The sequence below is a fragment of the Pseudorasbora parva genome, chromosome 19, assembly GCF_024679245.1.
Source record: "Pseudorasbora parva isolate DD20220531a chromosome 19, ASM2467924v1, whole genome shotgun sequence".
NCBI lineage: Eukaryota > Metazoa > Chordata > Actinopteri > Cypriniformes > Gobionidae > Pseudorasbora > Pseudorasbora parva.
The window spans coordinates 10,047,278-10,066,842 of NC_090190.1; the positions used below are offsets into that span (position 1 = coordinate 10,047,278).

Consider the following 19,565-nt stretch of genomic DNA (forward strand, 5'->3'; position numbering starts at 1 on the left):
CTGCCACATCAGCAGTGGATCTGGTCTTCAGCCTCTTGATAATCAAAACTTTAGTCTCAGGGTGAATCTTAGGCATGTTTGCAGAGGTCTAGTTGCAGTTGATGTGAAGGTCTAGCGTACTGGGGTTCTTTTTATACACACTTGAGACCTAATTGATCCATTATTAGTCACAGGTGAAGCTCATATGACAAGTTGACAGCACTTATGTCTTTGCACATATTGACTCAATGGGCTTTATCAAGCTGTGAATATTAGAATACTTTTTGAAAGTTTAGTTTTTCACTGAAACATTATCACAAAAGCTGGTGGGATTAAAATGAGCCATTTCTTGTCAAAATATCTTGATTAGAAATATATTTCAGCGGCACTTTAGGTCAATTTGTACACAAGTGACAAGACTTTTGTCAGGAACTGTATAACATACATAAACAGATTTGAGTCCTTTTACAATCCCACCAGTAATAACTGCTAATCCTTTCGGTTAGACACACAGGCAGCATTTTGTATTTCCACAAAACAAAGCATTTTCTCTACTAGAAATGTGGTAAGCAAAAATAAGCTGAGAGATTTAAAATATTCTTTTTAATTCCCTTTGGTCATGTTCATCTGTCAACATGCTCAAGTTTTAGTCGGTGTGTATATGTATTTTCTCTCTGTTAAACTGTTTAGGACTTGAGTTTGACCATGAACAGAACACATGTAGCTTCCTCCTAAAGTAATCTTTTAGTTGAATAATGCAGGTGTAAGATTCACTGTTGATGTGTAAATGTTAGTGTTTTAGGGTAAAGGTGGTGATGTAAGCAGCTGACAAACACTGATTTGACTGTACCACCCGGGAGTTGTTCCTCAAGACAAGCTCCAACCTGGATGATCAGGTTCCCACCATCAACAATAACATAGCATTCTGTGTAGACTCAATAATATCCACAAAACAGATTGCCAGCAACAAACCCAAAGCAGCCCAGAGCATCCTCAATGAAAAGCAAAGAGTCTTTAAACAGGATCTGCAGTGGAAACAAAAACTTCAACAAAAACTTGAAATGAGCCATCTGACAAACAGAAACAGAGAAACAGTACAAAAACAAGGTTGAGCAGAAGGTCATGCAGCATGAGCAAAATGTGAAGTCTGAGAGAAGACATTGATTGAAAGGTTGAAATCAATACTTATTTCTAAAAATCAGCCACTAATATCAATGACAGTTTAAGGCTGTAATACTAATGATGTCCACTAGAAATAGGTCTCATAGCTTAGAATCAGTGTAAATGGTTTAATAGCTTCACATAAAAGGCACAATTTGTAAGCCTTTTGGATTAAAATATACCCAAAAACCAATAGAACAATGTTATTTATTGTCTGTTTTAACCAGGACACGGACTGTGTCCATGCCTTGCCTATCAATGACATCCAACCCGTTACCCTCGCTTATTGGTTTTATTTTGTAGAAACCATGGAAACACCAATGACACTTTAATATATTGTGTTTTATTAGGGAGGTGAGCAACTGTTTGGATACATTCATTTACAGAAAACTAATAATTGTTGTATATCTTAACAAAGTAAGACAGTGTTTAAATCTTGTTTTCTTAATTTAGCGTGAGTACTATGTTTTACCGATCTAGCTTACTGCAGTGTGCAACAAGTGTCTTAGTAGCCACCGAGTGAATGCAGAGTAGCATTTTAACATAACTTTTAAAACGCTCAAATGTATCTTTTATGATTAAACAGCACTGCGTTACCCCACATATGCATAATTAGAACAGGTGGTAGTGACTGGGGCATAAAAGCTCCACTGCTCTCAAGCTCTCAATTCTACTCCCATTCTGCTTCATACTACAGTAATGTTAATAAATCTTTAATACATTAGCTCATCATAAATATGATTTCTACCAGAGTCCCATCAGATTCTTTTCCATCAGCTGTAGATGTGAAGACAACAACTCCCATGTTGCTGCGAAATTAAGGTGTTATCAAGTGATCTCTAGCAGCGAAAATTACATATTGCCACTTTAAAAAAATCAGAAATGAATTAAAGCTACACTATGTAACTTTTTGGTCCACTAAAGGGTGCCTATTCAAACTAAAGGTGTAGCTTGATGATGCCAAGTTCAAGCTCAGAATCTTGGGGCATGTGGTCTTCACCTAACAGCCGGTGGAAAATAATCGGGATTACACTAGGGCAGAAATCATGTTCGCGATTATTAACGTTAATGTAGTATGAAGCAGAGCAGGATTCAAGATCCTCAGGAGGTCTCTCTCAAGACCCATAAAAGGTGCCAAAGACGTTGTTACAAAGCCCATCTCACTACAGTGATTCTACAATCATTTTATGAAGCGACAAGAATAGTTTTTGTGTGCAAAAAAACGTAATAACAAATTATGATGGGCCGATTTCAAAACAAAGTTTTGAATGTTAGGAATCGGTGTATCAATAATGATTCGGATCCCCACTGTCACATGATTTCAGCAGTTTGGCAGTTTGACACGCGATCCGAATCATGAATCAATACGCTGATTCATAACCATTTGAAGCTTTGTTTTGAAATCGGCCCATCACTATATAAGTTGTTATTTAGTTTTTTGGCTCACAAAGTCACTGTAGAGTGATTGTAGTGAGATGGACACGACGTCTTTAGTGCCTTTTATGGGTCTTGAGAGAGGAAATGATATTGGTGTCAATGAAGGCCTCTCTGAGCCATCGGATTTCAACAAAAATATCTTCATTTGTGTTCCGAAGATGAATGGAGGTGTCGAACACCTCCGATGAACGAAGATGATTGGATGTCGAACGACATTAGGGTAAGTAAGTAATGAGATAATTTTCATTTTTGGGTGAACTAACCCTTTAATATAAAAGGGTTATAAATAAGTTTGTAAAGATTATACTGTAGATCATCAAATGATACTTTAATAATTTATTGATTATATATATAATATATATTTAATAATTAAATATATTGCTGTTCATTTAAAATGAAGAGATTATTTGTCTATTTTAATATATAAAATAAAATATTCCACCCCAGAGACTAGATCAACTAGACTCTCCCTATGATCCCTGTTATTTATTGACATAAACAAGCCTGTCATCTGTGTGATGACTCCGATCTTCACCTTGATGGAACTGGACAAATATTCTGACTGTTTGGATCTAATATGACTTCTGATTTATAATGTTGCCTGAATCATAATTATACACTGTTTGTTTGTTTGGCGCGGGGAGAGCCTGAGCCTGGCACTCCGACTGAGCCTGGTTTCTCCCTCTCCATTATGTCACCTGATGGAGTTTGGATTCCTTGCCACTGTCGCCCCTAGTTTGCTTTGGCTTTTGTAGATTTGCGGTCCTGCAGATTTGCTTTATACAACATTAGAAAGATTAGACCCTTCCTATCAGAACAGGCTGCACAACTCCTGGTTCAAGCTCTTGTTCTCTCCAGACTGGACTATTGTAATGCTCTTCTGGCTGGGCTTCCAGCATGCACTATCAAACCCTTGCAGCTGATCCAAAATGCAGCGGCGAGAGTGGTCTTTAATGAGTCGAAGAGAGCGCATGTTACACCTCTCTTCATCAAACTGCAATGGCTGCTCACATCAAATTCAAGGCACTAGTTCTCGCCTACAAAACAACCACTGGCTCTGCACCAATATACCTAAACTCACTTGTTCAGCCTTACACACCCTCCAGAAGCTTGCGTTCTGCGAGCGAGCGGCGCCTCGTGGTTCCATCCCAAAGAGGCATGAAATCGCTCTCACAGACATTTTCCTGGACCGTTCCCACCTGGTGGAATGACCTGCCGATCTCAATTCATGCTGCCGAGTCTGTAGCCATTTTTAAAAAACATCTTAAGACACATCTTTTCCAATTGCACCTGACCAATACAGAATAGCATTTACTGATCACCACAGCAACGACCAAAAAGCGCATCATATCTACATCTCTCATCCGGATTTGTGCCTTCAGGCGGGTGTGTTACATAGTTATCATAGCTATCATAATCCGGTGTACTGTATTTTGTGTACGTGAGTTTTTGTTGTAGATGGCTATTGCTGCGTGTTTAGCTAGAATGCCATACAAAACCAACCCATTGGGCCACTGAATCTGCATAACGACAACAGTTGGGGCAACAGCCTTAGTCCTAATGGGTTGTTATCATGGCTATCAAAATCCAGTGTTCTGTATTTTGTGTACATGAGTTTTTTGTTGTAGGTGGCTATTGTAGATGGCTATTGTAGATGGCTATAAAAAAATATATATAAAAAAAATTGTGTACTGTGCTACTTAATTGAGACTTCTACAGCTCTTACAGGTTGTTGGCCTTGTTTGTTTCGTTGCTTCTATTGCTCTCCCCTTTTTTGTAAGTCGCTTTGGATAAAAGCGTCTGCTAAATGATTAAATGTAAATGTAATGTAAATGTTTTGGCTTGCTCAGTTGTGGACACTAAATATTTAAGTATATTACTTTCTATTAAATTCTATTAAACAGCATTATGTTACCTCTTACCCATGTGAAGCTGCTTTGAGGCAATCTTCATTGTAAAAAGCACTATATAAATAGGTGACTGTCACCGGGTGTTTGGTGTTGGTTAATTTTCATGTTCATGTTTTTGAGTTCATGTTAAGTTGTTCACAGTCATGCTTTCTTTTGTCATGCACTTCCTGGTTCATCATGTTCCCATGTTGTCATTGGTTTATTGGTTAATCATTGATCACTGGTGTGTCTTGTCTAGTTATTTAATCACTCATGTTTGCCATGTGTCTTTCTTGGTTATTGAAAATAAAAATAAATAAAATATAAAACATACATAATAGATTGTGGATTGTATAATAATCTACAGTAATAATTAGAAAACAATTAAGGCCATGAAGTTCCTCGAACAACTGGTGCCAGTCAAAACTCTTCATTATTGATTCTTCTCATTTTCACCCAGAGAAGAGGAGGGTTCTCAAGGATGACATCCAGTTATGCTCACCAACACAGGTTAATTCACTTCCCAATCTTGTCCTTCCAATCATGGGTGCGTAACATAGTATGATTGTCTGGCTATAACCAGACCAAGCTCAATTTAAGATTGAACATTGTCTGAGGAGTCTGCTTTGTATTTTAGGGTGCTTTCACATCTCTAGTTCGGTTCATTTGGTCCGAACCAAGGGCAAACAATCGTGATCAACTGCCATGACCCATCGTTTCTCTATCTGTCATCGTTTTAAACCCGCCAATAGCGCACCAGGTGGATAAGCCAGTCTGTGATTGGTTCCCACAACCCACAATGTGTAACAGAAGCTGTTGAAATGAATGTACAGGTTTACAGACTGAGTTGCAGACCAAAATCGACTAGCTATTCACGACTGTTTCCCTAAATCGTATTGTCGCAAATCTGTCCAATCACGTTGGTTAATGATGTCACACAGGTGGTGGAGTAATAACTGCTTTTAATGAATTACTTTGAGATAAAAAAAAAAATGTTGTGCTATAAATTAAGGACATGACGTCTGAATACAATTTCTTATTTCATCTTAATTCTATATTTTTCTCAGTTATTTTGCTTTATTTCAAGATTCAATCATAGGCACGTTCTTACATAGCATGTTCACACATGCACACTCTTCAAAAAAGTTGCTTTAAATCTCTTGACAAACTAAGACAAAAATATCCAACATATTAGATATTGATTGTACTAAATGTCAGCTTGCTTATTTTGCGCAAGATAAGTATTTATTAAGTCCACATGTTATGCAAACAATAAACAATGCTTCTAACCACAGGTCGAGAGCTGTCATTACAACTAGGCTACACAAGTTTGCGATGCTGTTTACGAATGTTCGTTGAAACTATGGTTTCGGGAAACACAGACTGGCTAAACTACCGGTATGTTGATAACGATGGAACTTACAACCACAGTTGGCTAACAATGCTTTTGGGAAACGGACCCCAGAGCATCCTTCCTATCTGCCATATGACATTGTATTCCTCTCACTACTCTGAGCATGATCATGGCCCTGCCCTCTATGAGTTCAGATGACTGCTCATCTGGAGTTGAACATCTTCAATCAACATCTTCACTAAGGAAAAGATCATAATCAAACAAACTCGTTCAGTGTCCAAAAAAGTATCCGCCATATTTTCTGCTCTTCTTTTATTAAGTAATTGATTCCATTGTCTGCTGGTTTAAATCTCTGACAACCAAGAACAGAAAAAAAGAACAAAAATACCTAAACTATTGAAAACATCTTCGCAAAAATCACTAGAATCTGCCAAGTTCTAGTTTCATTTTATGAACAGATAACAGATGTTAACTCAGGTCCGATGAATAATATTAATGATACAACTTTTTATTTTAATGATTTGTTTTAGTAGCCTATGTTGCAACTAGGTAGGTGAAAACTTAGTAAGTGAAACTTGGTAGGTTGCTAGGCAACGTGGGGGAGAGGACGCTGGCGTTGTCTGTTCGCCGCTTCTCCACCCACAAATGATCATGTTAATGTACTATTAGATTTACATTTTATTTTATTTCCTTATGTTTGTGACTAGTCTAACAGTCAGAGCTACAATTGGGACTGTTGCTGATTGCTGGCACTGGCAGCCACTGAGAGGTCGTTGTTCGTCGTTTCGCCGTTTTCAACCGCTTCTCTAATGTTTACGTTTGAATTGCTGCGGTTGGTTTCTGGTTTGGAGGACATTTGATGTTTCTCGCCGCGGGTGCTCACTGGTGGTCTCCCTTGGGCTTGGGCTGCATGGTGGCTGAAGTTTGCACCGGGCTAGCGTCATCCGGGCTCTCGTCGTCGGCGTCCGGCATGAAGTTGGGATGTTCTGCTTCTCGGCTGCGCCGCTGTTCCGTCCTGCATTGCGACCGTGGAGCGGCTTGGACATCTGCGCCGGCCCCGGTGTGTCCACAGAAGTGCCCGGAGGAATGTTCTGACTCCTGCATGGTGCTGCAGCGATCCCCATCGTTTGAATCATCATGAAGAAGACCCATCATCTGGTTTTCAGCTGTCGTGCCTCGGCGATGTCATCGGGACACTGCCGCTGGGAGAAATCTGAAACATGGAGTGGACCACAGTGTGCTGCGGAGCTAACAGAGACTTCCACCATCAGCTGTTTTCTGTTCACCATCAGCTCTGTTTCTGTTCACCATCAGCTCTGTTTCTGTTCACCATCAGCTCTGTTTCTGTTCACCATCAGCTCTGTTTCTGTTCTGTTTTCTGTGTTGGTTGACTGTTTGAAGTATTCTATATTTTTACTTGTTATTCATTTTTTGTTGTTATCCCCCCCCCCCCCCCCCCTCTGTTGCACTTTGAGATTCTTCGGAATGAAAAGTGCATTATAAATAAAATCTATTATTATTATTATTATTATTATTAACTAACTAACTGCAAATAAACTAACATTAATAAATGCTTTAGAGGTATTTCATTGTTAATGTTAACTAATGTTGTTAACTAATACTTTACTATAAAAAACCTTACAGTAAAGTATTAAAAAGCATAACGGTGCCTCACACAATGGGTTATATTTAAGTTAAATAAAAGCATAAATTCAATATAAAGTGACTCAGTCTCAAAAGATTTGGACTAAACCACACAATTCATATGGATTAGTTTTATGATCTCTTTATCCACTTTTTTAAGCATCGTTGTGTAGCTGCCAGTGGAGGGACAGAAATCTCTCAGATTTCATCAAAAAGATCTTCATTTGTGTTCCGAAGATGAGCAAAAGTCTTACGGGTTTGGAACGAAAAAATTAGGGTGAGTAACTAATGACAGAATTTTCATTTTTGGATGAACAAACCCTTTAACCTATGTGTGCTGTGTAAATTTAGCATCAAGGGAGCTTCGAATGAGCCTCTAGCACACTATGTGTGGAAGAGAATGCAGTTTAGTTCTTATGCTACTCTTCTCAAAATAGGTAGAACAATTTCAGTTTATGTCATTCATGGAAGAGTTCATGAGAAAAACCGTTGTAAGGTATTTTGCTGATATTCTATCCGCTCTATCACTGAGACAGGGTGAAGGAAGCTCACTTAATTTTTGAAACAGACCAACCTGCAAAGTTTTCCCATTAGAAGTACAGTCTGGGATTGGATGCCCCAGAGAGCTTATTTTGGCATTATCCCCAGATCACCTTTCATACAGTATGAATTCATTTCCTGAATTGTCTGGAAAGCTTTTTATTCACAGGTATAGGTTTGGCTATAAGAAACTTATTTAAGTGTAAAACATAGTTGCCACCCAATATGGATGAATTCCGATAAAGAGATACCTTTTCTTTATTATTACTTTTGCTAACTTTAAGGTCCAGCTGTAATATTTCAATATTTTATACATTTCATATAATGTGTTATTTGCAAGGTATACCAATATACATTTTGATATCATGCACTCCAGACAAATTTATTTTCAGGTAAAGTGGATCAGCTGGTCTGGTACAAAAAAGGTATCAAAAATGATCCTGTGTATCTTAATTAAAAACACATGATTTATTAACATTATCTAACAAACATAATTAACAACATATTTACCCCCCCCCCCCCCAAATATAGCCTAGCCTGTGAGTAAAATGCATCACTCAATTCATGTGTGAAATTCAGAAATAATCAGAACATCGATGAAAACAAACTCTATGACATGTTAACACATGCAACAAATAGTCTTTCAAAAATTGTACACAGTGTACACTCATAACAGTTTTCTAAAAAGGTAGATTATACATGTCAACTAAAATAACCAGTGAATGTCATAGTCAATTTATTTAATTAATTTAATTATAATTACTGAAGGGTAAAGGTCGCTCACTTCACCTGAATCCCACAGGCTTACTTTATCCAACACATTCAGCCCAATTTGGCCAAATATATTTAATCAGCTTACAAGAAAACAAACAATTAAAAAAATATATTTTATTCTTTGCATTTTAATCATTGTTAACTGTAGTGACAAAGCAAAAATTCAGCAACAATAATATTACATTTCACAATAATATGTTTACATATAGTACAATACATAGCCTACAATAGATGGCGACAATCGGCTGTGTATATAAGTGAGTGAACTATTTATTTAAAGAATTCAATCAAAAATATTGATTTGTTTTAGAATGTGAAGTTCCTCAATTCGCAACCACATACTAGCATAATACTCTTGCTACTTGTACCATATCTTTCTATGGCAAAAATATTAAAAGTAGTGTGCTATATGCAGTTCTGAATTCAGCAACTGAATAATTCACTCAACTGATTCGTTCAAAAACACTGATTCATTCAGAAAGGGAACATGTGAATATGAGTGGTTCACTGAATCATTTAGGCTACTCAAATGATTCACTCAAACGCTGAATGATTCAGAATGTTCAGTGTGTTTCTCTGCAAACAGAAAAATCTGAGACAACGTAACTAGTAGCTTTCTGTTGGAAAATGCATTGAATTAGCTTGACGAACAACCGAAATTTGCAAGGAATTATTTTTTGTCCTCACGCACGAAATGTTTCACCCGTGAAATTTCGATAAATAAAGGTAAGTGTGACAAGTGTGGACATTAAGTGTCATTATTCTAATGTTAGCTTCTTTATGACTGTAGAAATTTGATGTTTAATGTTGTCAAAATCATATTGCCTCGAGATCACCTGGGCTGCTTTGCCCAGAAGTATTGTAATCCTAAATTGATCGTAGATCAATCTACCCTACAATTTTCTTACGAAATTTAACCGTGGCTTTACTAAAAATAAAATAAAATAAAAAAGGTATTATAGTTAAACCATGGTAACCACAAATTAACCATGATTTTTTTTCTACCATAGTTTAACCATGTTATTTGTGGTAAAACTGGTTAAACGAATGGTAATCAATTAGCCAAAACAACAACAAAAACATGGTTACTGTTACTATAATGTTACAACAATAAAACCTGGTTAGTTTTTGTAAGTGGAGATCAATTAAAATCCCTTTGGGAAACTGCAGAAAAATTATTTGTGGTCTAAGTAAAATAATTACTTTTATTGTTGTTGGCTAATCTTTCTTTTTTTATGTATTTAAACTTCCAGTGCTGTTCATCAGAAATGCCACGGTATAATAACCTATAGGTATTGCTTAAAATATGGACAAAACCCCACCTATTTTCCAGGACAGATGGCTGCATCTTTCATCTGGATCTTCACTACTGGCAGCTGCACCAACAGCCCATGACACACAGGAAAGGATGGGTGGAGTTCACAAGTCTTTCCTGAACTTAGGAAGTAAGTTAGCTTCCTTTTCCTGTCATTTCTTTGATGCATAATTGTCTTTTTGGGTGCCTGAATTGACCTTTGTATCTTTAAAACACCTGATTGTGTATTATTACAGTGTTTTGCAAAATTGTGAGGTCCTCTATGGGCTGTGTTACCTGAAAAGAGTCTGTGGACAGATAGGGACTCAATTTCACTTGTGACAGACTGTGCCATGACCTTGTGTACTTAACAAATACCAGCCCGTGGTAATTTGATGGGCAATTATTGTTGGACAAAGATACTGACATTAAACGGTCACTGGCCTGCAATAATTGCCTTCTATTATCCTAATTTAGATGAGTGAGGGCAAACAAAGCTGTCATACAGAATCGGTGAACAATGGTTATCAATGTCTTTGGCAGAAAGGCAGGCTGTTAAGATTTTCTTAGGGAAAACAGAAAGACTTCCAAGCTTCACTTTGTCCTTTTTACAGAAATGAAACATGCTGCTTTGAGTTCATGTGTTATTTCCTAACCATGGCTTTTAATATACATATTGGGTCTCCCAATGTAAGCGCTCATGGAAAAGATGTTTCCTTCATTTTTTAATCTTTGTTTATTTCCTGCTACGTTGATGAAACCGCAACAGATTACTCTTTAACCCGACCAGACCTAATTCTTGATTACTCAACCACATGGATTGTGATATTTTTTTGTAAATTTGAATCTGAATGCGAAGTTGATCTTGGCTAGAATGACTTCACTGCTCAAAGACAGTATGTCTGTGAAAAATTACCACTCTTGTTTCCATTTGGAAATTTTGAGTGTGACTTCTGCTGCTATGCTCAGTAAATATTAACTGCACCGGTAAGAACAAGATGGACATGGCAAAATAAGAGGGGGAATGTTTTGCCTTCCCGTTTGCTTGGCAGTGGAAAGAGAGGGCAAGGCGCCGAGACCCTATCGGGGTCTAATTATGACTTGCAGATGAAGAGAAACCACAGGAAAGCCGTAGATGCATTCTCCCATTCCATAGGCGCATTTGGCAGATACTCAGCCAATATAGCAGGAGATTCCATCCCGTTAACAAAAAAAGGCGGATTAACCTTTCTTAGGCCATTTTCCTTCATTAAAACCCTTATTCTCACGTGCATATTTTTGATTTGAATAGGGTGATGAAAACAGGAAAGAGGAAATATATTGCCAGTGGCAACCATCTTTCCCTACTAAATACAGGGCTGAAATGTAGTATTCGTTTCCTTTTAGTATTTTATGTCTGTGTGTAGTGTAGTTGCACATGTTACGGAGGCCTGAGGGAGCCTTTGTAGCGATGCTGGGCAGAATGTGTGAAGTTACATAACCCTGTTGGAAACAAGGTTTTGATAAATGTTCTCCAACTGCTTTTCTCCAGAAAGCCCTACCAGGCGCTATATTGCTGCAGTAACAAATGGTCAGATGTAATGCCAGTCAAACATACAAACAGTTCTTAAATTTCTACATTAGATCATTTTAGGAATACAACTGAGTATCCCAAGAAAGATGATATTTAGATGGTAAATAGGGGAACGATTAACTCATTTCCTGTTTTGAAATATAAGACAGAGATTCTGTCGATTGATTGATGAAGTGTTTTGGTTCATCTACTAACCAAAATGGGCTTCTTTTTTTAAGAAGTAATGAAACATAGATGTTCCCTCCTCTTGTTTTAGTCCAGACATTGCCTTTAGTAGTCAGAATTGATTGTTTAGCATAATTTATATTCAATTTATGCATTTAGCAGACACTTCCAAACTTTTTGCCACTTACAATAGAGGCCTAATTGGCCTGGAATATATTTTGCTCAAATAGTCTCGTTGTACATATCAGGTTGCAGTTGAATGTCTAAATGCAAGGTTGTCTGGCATTGTAAAAAATATGTAAGTTACTGTGAATATGGGGTCGTTCTTCATTTATTTTTATATTGACTTGATATATGGGTGCAGTTGATGTCATATAGTCATTCATATAATTTTGTAGACAGAGATGGTTTGATAGAACACATACATGAATTGGTTACACCTGCTAGTGGTGATAAATTGAGAAAATGTACATGCCATAAAAATATTATAATCTCTTTCATTTCAATCAGTCATAAGTATGCATTATTTCACTAGTCAGGCGGCTTGATTTACTTGCCAAAGGGATTTTTACTTGCATGCCTATGTGGTTTTGTTCATTTAGCTTTGCATGTCTTGATGTTGGACAGAATAACAGACCGTCTTTCTAAACTGCTTAGATTTTTTTGTTAGAATGCTATTAATTAAAATATGAGTAAAAACAGATTCAGCTGTTGTCTTTTTGTGTTCATGTAAATTCATGTTGACGTCATGAGAAAGGAAGTGTGCAGGAAAACCCATTTGTGCTCAGAGTAAATATTAGCAGCTCATCCTGGACCAGGAGTGCATTGTCGCCTCTCACTCTCTGACCTCGGTTCAGATAATGATGCTAGTTTGAGGATGCATTTCCTCAACAGGATGCAGTCTATTATTTACATCTATTATTTCAACCTAGTTTGCCTTTATGGCCTTTTGTCACTCTTAACATTTGGCTGACACAGATATACATTTCCATAGAAGTAGCTAGTCTGTGTGCCACAGATGTGAACCTGTGAGTTCTTTATAATTTAACTAAATGCACACATGTGAAGATTAGATGTAAATTTACCACTAGACTTCTTCTTTTTGTCTTTCAATGATAAATAGCAACATGTCAGTAACAAAAATTTTGGACATATATACACGGTATTGCCAAGAATATTGGGACACCCATAAAACCAAGAACCTAGGCATGCAGACGCTTCTACAAACATGTGTGAAAGAATGGGTCACTCTCAGGAGCTCGGTGAATTCAAATGTGGTACCGTGATAGATTCCTACCTGTGCAATAAGACCATTTGTAAAATTTCCTCACTGCTAAATATTCTGTTCTTAACTGTCAACAGATAGATAACAAAGTGGAAGCAAATAGGAACAACAGCAACTCAGTATGGTATCACAAAATGGTAGGCTATGTAAAATCACAGAGCGGGGTCAGTGCATGCTTAGGTGCACAGTGCACACACTGTAAAATAAATTTTACAGAATTTTTACAGTTTACAATTGATCATTTTCTAGTGACTGATTTCTAGTGAAAATTTCATTTGGCCAAATTGAATTTCTGTGAATTGATGCAATTTAATTCACATTTCAATTTGAATTACACATTTAAAATTCAGTTTGGCCAACTTAAAAATTTAGATGTGATTAGTCACTAGAAATTTTTCAATTTAGACTCAATAGCGAAAGACCTCCAAATTTTGTGTGGCCTTCAGATTAGCTCAAGAACAGTGTGTAGAGAGCTTCATGGAATAGGTGTTCATGGCGAGCAGCTGCTTCCAAGCCTTACATCACTAAATGCAATGCAAAGCGTCGGATGCAGTGGTGTAAATCATGCCGCCACTGATTTACACATGATTCTAGAGCAGTAGAGACGTGTTCTTTGGAATGACGAATCACGCTTCTCTGTCTGGCAATCAGATGGACGAGTCTGGGTTTGGTGGTTGCCATGAGAACGGTACTTGCCTGACTGTATTGTGTCGAGTGCCAACAAGTTTGGTGGAGGGGGGATTATGGTATGGGGTTGGTTTTCAGGGGTCGGGCTTGGCCCTTTAGTTCCAGTGAAAGGTACTCTTAATGCTTCAGCATACCACGACATTTTGGACAATTAAAGGAACTTTCTTGTGGGAACAGTTTGGGGATGACCCTTTCCTGTCCCTACATGACTGTGCATTAGTACAATATGCAAGGTATATATATATATATATATATATATATATATATATATATATATATATATATATATATATATATATATATATATATATATATATATATAATATGTTCAATATTAAAATTTATTTATTTGGTTAAAAAGCAGATTTATTTGTTGGCAGTTCTTTAGCCTGGTAAGGCCTTGACACTGTGGTTTCAGCTGCCACTTTCTGGTGCTAGTTCAGCTTGAGAAAGATCTCCTTATCACATGGCTCCCTATTCTTAAATGTCAAGAAAAGGAGGAGCTGATTGGACTACTGATAGAACTAAGACACACTCTCTCTTTCACTTTCTCGCTTACTCCCTTCTCCTTCCTTACAGTAACCTAATGTGTGGCACCATTATATTTGCTTATCTTGGCTCTAAGCAGAGGAGTTTCTTCCTTGCACTCAACACAACACAAAGTGGGTGTGGATGGGGAAAAGGGGGAGCCATACCCTGGCCCCTGACTTCTATCAGGCCACCTCAGCGGCTAGGGTTACCTCTTTTCATTCTGGCCTGGATTTTTTCCCTCCCTTTTTCCACATGGTACCATGGAGACTCCAGCTTCCCTCTGTGAGGTGGCCTGCCCTGTCTAACTTGTCCTTGAGAAAACCACATACTTTCTGCATGCCTTCCACCAACAAAAGCCCTCCTAGCCCATCCTACCCTTTCCTACTTTTTTTCATTTTAGTCTTATTCTATCCCTTTATTTCTCTCTCACACACAAATAATGCATTGTGATTTGATTGTTGGCTTCATAAAGCTCACATTTGCAAATGTGCAAACATGTCAGAGATAATTCACAGTGATTGTAGTCTTTTATACAAATATTTCTAGTGCAATTTCAACCCAGAATTCAAATTATGAATTATTTCATGTCAGGTATTTGCTGAGAGAGCCACAATTTCGTCCTGTACTTGATGACCTGGACACGGTTTCATAAATACACTGTTATTTAGTGTTTAGAGAAGACCTAAAAGCTTAAATGTGAGTCTCTGACTAAGAGTCAATGTATAAAGTGTCATATAAAAGCAAATTATTGTGAAAATGAGGGGATAAAAGAATGGATTGCACAAAGCCCATGTTCACAGATGTAAACAATTTGGGGGGGTCGGGGGCTGCAATGCAAAGGAATTTCTCAGGCATGCCTGTACATTCAAATGTTGAAAGCAGGATCTGTGAAAGGGATCATCCAATTAATTAGTGTGCGGTATTAGATGTCAAACATGTGGAAACACACTGTACACGTCTCCCACGAGTCGCATATGAACGCAATTACCGCTGCGTCTGTGTAAACAGTATTACTCTTATGAATGAAAATATCTTCAGTGTGACGTGGAAATCAAAAATGGACACACTTGCTGGAACACATAGATGGAGACACTCTTCCAGATGTTCACTCCAGAGAGCTATGGGCTGATTTTACTGAAACATGAATGATGCAGCTTGTAAGACAGACTTCTCCTTTTATTAGCTGCAGAATCGCAGATTTTTTTTGTTATAGGCAATGCCACTTATTTTGTTTTCATTTGAAGGTTTTATGTAAAAAATAATGCATTTATAATATACTGCTAATACACCGTCCAAAAGTCAGTAAGACCTTCTTTTTTTTTTAAACCACTTAAACTCCATGGACCCTGTACAGGGTAGGGAATTACATCGTCATGTATATACTTTCAATTTTAAATGTCTGTGGAGGAGCTATGATGTCATATGTGGTACCATTTGAAAGCTTAGAGTCTCTACTTTCTTCATTTGTTTTACACAAAGTAATGTATTTACACTAAATTACTCTGGTGCCATTTCCACCTGGATTTGGCCTACCCAAATTGAAAACCCTCCCATACACACATACAGTGGTCTAAGTTCAAAATGTTGGTGTCATTTTACAAGAAACCCTTTAAAGTTACATAAAACACTGCTAAAAGTGATAAACATGTAAGTATATGTTTTTTTGAAAGTGTGTAACTCAGGCCCTGTGTGCTCTAGGACCCTGCAGACAGTTTGGACTGTTTCCAGCATATATAATTAATGATTTAATGACACTGGAATATTGCATTTATATCACTGTATATGGTGATGGAGGGGGGATAGCAGGGTCGGGGGGGGGGGGGGGTGTCATCCTTTCAGACCCATTTGAATAAATCTGACATACAACATGATACAGACAAACTTCTTTTTTCCACTATTTTCTAGAATTTAGTGGAAATAGCCCAAACTGTCTGCAGGGTCCTAGAGCACACAGGGCCTGAGTTACACACTTTCAAAAATGAATTTATTATTTAAAAAAAGCACCACAACATATACTTACATGTTTATCACTTTTAGCATTGTTTTATGTAACTTCAGGGTTTCCTGTAAAATGACACCACAATTCTGAACTTAGAGCACTGGTATGGGAAGTTTTTCAATTTGGGTTGGCCAAATCCAGGCGGAAATCCCAAAAAATGGTCTTGGAGTTTAAAGAAATGAATACTTTACAACAAGGATGCTTTACATTAAGTCTTTCCATGCCAGCATTTAAAAAAAAAATGAACTTTTGAAAAAAACAATTTGCCAGCCACCACCAGCGTTTTTGGCCATTTTTACAAAAATGCCATGGCCCCCAGAATACTTTGTAGTATGAAAAAAAAGGGAGAATTTTTTTTTTTTTGTCAAAGACTACGTCTGTATTAGATTCAGTTCAATGTGCAAAACACAGATGGGGCAGATCAAGCCCATCAACACCCCAAAGCTTGCACAGCCCTAACAACATCCTGCGTCGAATTTTCACTCTGTAACATTAAGCCATTTTGATTTATATGCTGTTTATTGCTGATGATCACATTATTTTTCATATGCATCTGCTTACATATAAGATCGCTCGTGTCTGTTTCTTTTCTCCTGTGTTTTTATCTGGAGATATTGTCTGGCTATCATCACCAGACCAAGCTCAGTTTAATATTGAACATTGGTCTGAGGAGTCTGCTCTGTATTTTCTACTGCACAAGAGGAGTGATAAACAAGTACGCAATTGGATAGTCCTTCAACCAATCAGACCACAAGAGACGTGATCAACGGGCAACAACCACTTCTATTCACTTCTCTATCCGTCATCATGTTAAACCGGCCAATAGCGTGCCAGGTGGATAAGCCAGGTTTGTTGCGGAGTAAAATCAAATCGCCGGTAGATCAGGATGGGTTTACCCATCATGTACCCTTCTTTAAAATACACCTATTACGTGTGCTGTACAGCTTTTCTCAAATGAATAAACACTTGTGCACTCAGGACATAAGTCACTAAAGGGTAAATTACTGGCAACTGTAAGCATTCACAACGATAATTTGGATAATGCAAAAAATGTTTTTTTTTTAAATATAATTATTACCTGTATATAAACTGCAAGGTGGTAGTCTTCAAAAGTAATTTGGATAATTCTTCTACTGTTCTTCGCTGTATAGTATAAGATGGAGGCAGGTTACCGGCATACTGCAAATTAATGTAAAAACGAATGAAACCACAAATAAAGATGTAAATACTTGATGTAACATCATTCACGGCAGTCAGATGGTGTGGAGCGGTAAGATTAAGTTTAAAGTCGCCATGTAATCAAAATTGACAATTCTTTTTTTATTGAATATTGCAGTATTTCTTTTGAACAGTTTATTTAAAAATGATGTTCCCTCATGAATTTTATTAATCAAAATAACTTTCATCTCTTCTCTTCTCTGAAGACGTTTCCCGGCATTACGGAGGGACATCCTGTCACTCACATGAGATTAGCAAACCACAACCATTCTATCAGTTATTAATGGACCAAACCAAGTCCCACCCTTATTTTCCTTTTATTTGTTGTTTCACTCGCTATACATCTCAAAAGGGAAGAAAAGACTACCGCAACTTTAATTTCATGCTGGCTTTGCCTTTCTTGCCACAACAATTGTTCGAATTTCATAATACAATTGACAGAATTTTTAAGATGAGATATTTCTTAAAAATAACATTTCAATTATCACTATTTTCCACAAATGGCTCATTGCAACTTCTGGTAGAACATGTCACTTTTAAACAATGTCTGTTACTGTCAAATTTAGCCAAGCTGTAACTGAAATTAGAGCTGGGTGGAATTGTCATTAATGGCTTGTCTTTTCATTTAAACCTCATTAGAATATGGGAAGAAAAACTCTATTTGACCACAGACCTTATAACAAAATATTGGAGTGTTTTCAAAAGCAGCTCCCTGCACTGTAATTAAAATCAAGCCATGCAGTCACCAAGGCACTAGTGGATTTTTTACCATGCTCTGGGGCCAGCTTCATACTTAACATGTCTTAGTTTTATTTCATAATTCATTCCACGTTGTGTGAGCTGTAAAGCAGGACAGTGGAAAAGTTACATTCCTTCAGTCTTTGGTAATGCAGGTATTTCATGTAAATCCTAATGTGTACATCTAGATATATATTGAGCAGTAGACCTTACGCCATTAATTCAGATATACATGTACCAGTGGTCTCCTTGTCTGAAAATGCACTTAAAGTGTACCATAAAGGCACAGTTTAAACTTCCATGATTTACAGCTCAATACATCAAATTGTCAGTGAATGTGTCTAGAGAGAGCATATTGTTGATATATCGTCCATTTATTACTTAGTGGCCTGTGAGTATAGTTTGGCTATTGTTGAACATTCATTATAAACATTATTTTGATTTCGCAGAGGACTGTTGCCTCAGGATTAAGCATGTGGATTTAATAAACATTATGGTGTCTGCTGTGTAAGAAAGAACTAAATGTAATGTAATGACATGAAGTGGCGGTGGGCTCGTACAAACAGCAAAAACATATTAAGTGTAGAGTTTTCTTCTTATTTAATCTCACTTTCTGGTGATGTATTACACTTTCCCAAATACACACTTGGAAAACGAGTCAGATTCATCTCCTTGAAAGTGCTGTCTTTGTTTTTATGTTTTCTTTTTTCCCCTTGATTTGTATTTCTGTATATGGAAAGGAGCACAATAATTATAAGCAACAGACTATTCATTTGTGGGGGAAAATGGATTCAGTAGCTTACTTAGGCAGAGTACGCATGAGCATTAACTGTAGGATGTCATCAGGTCGCTGCTGTTGGATTGATGACTGTAATTGGTGAACTCCCATTGATGCTTTTATTCACGATAAGGCATGCATCTGGCCGGCTTTGCTAAAATACCTTCCCTACCTGAATTCATTCACTTAGCTTATGGTGTGCCTGACTCAGATCGGCCCATGAGAAAACGACAGCTGTTATTTTAGGAGAGAGTTTAGAGTTATGTGTCTGCTTCCTTCTCAACTGAAAGCTATGAAATTCAGTAAGGTTGGAAATCAGAACGCAAAAGAGCTTCCTATAGTTTTGGGGGTTTAGGGGTAATCGCATTGGTCTAAATGATCCACTGGGCAACTACAGAGGATGAGATTGTAAATAACCTGATATAATTTGCCAGGTAATGATTCTGAGGAACTGCAGCCAGCAAAATAATTTTGTGGACTTAGGCAAGTTTGGTTTTTTTGGATAATTAACTAAGCGCT

General features: G+C 37.4%; 1 protein-coding gene across 2 annotated transcripts in view; it reads left to right on the forward strand.

Annotated features, from left to right (window-relative positions):
- The first annotated feature begins 9,326 nt into the window (after positions 1 to 9,326).
- Positions 9,327 to 19,565, forward strand: part of col8a2 (collagen, type VIII, alpha 2) — a 157,892-nt gene continuing 147,653 nt past the window's right edge. The window contains exons 1-2 of one of the 2 annotated variants that reach the window (XM_067426245.1): positions 9,327 to 9,504; positions 10,032 to 10,223. The gene's annotated coding sequence lies outside the window, so the exon portion shown is untranslated. The remainder of the gene's footprint in view (positions 9,505 to 10,031; positions 10,224 to 19,565) is intronic. The other variant, XM_067426244.1, reaches the window with a different exon arrangement.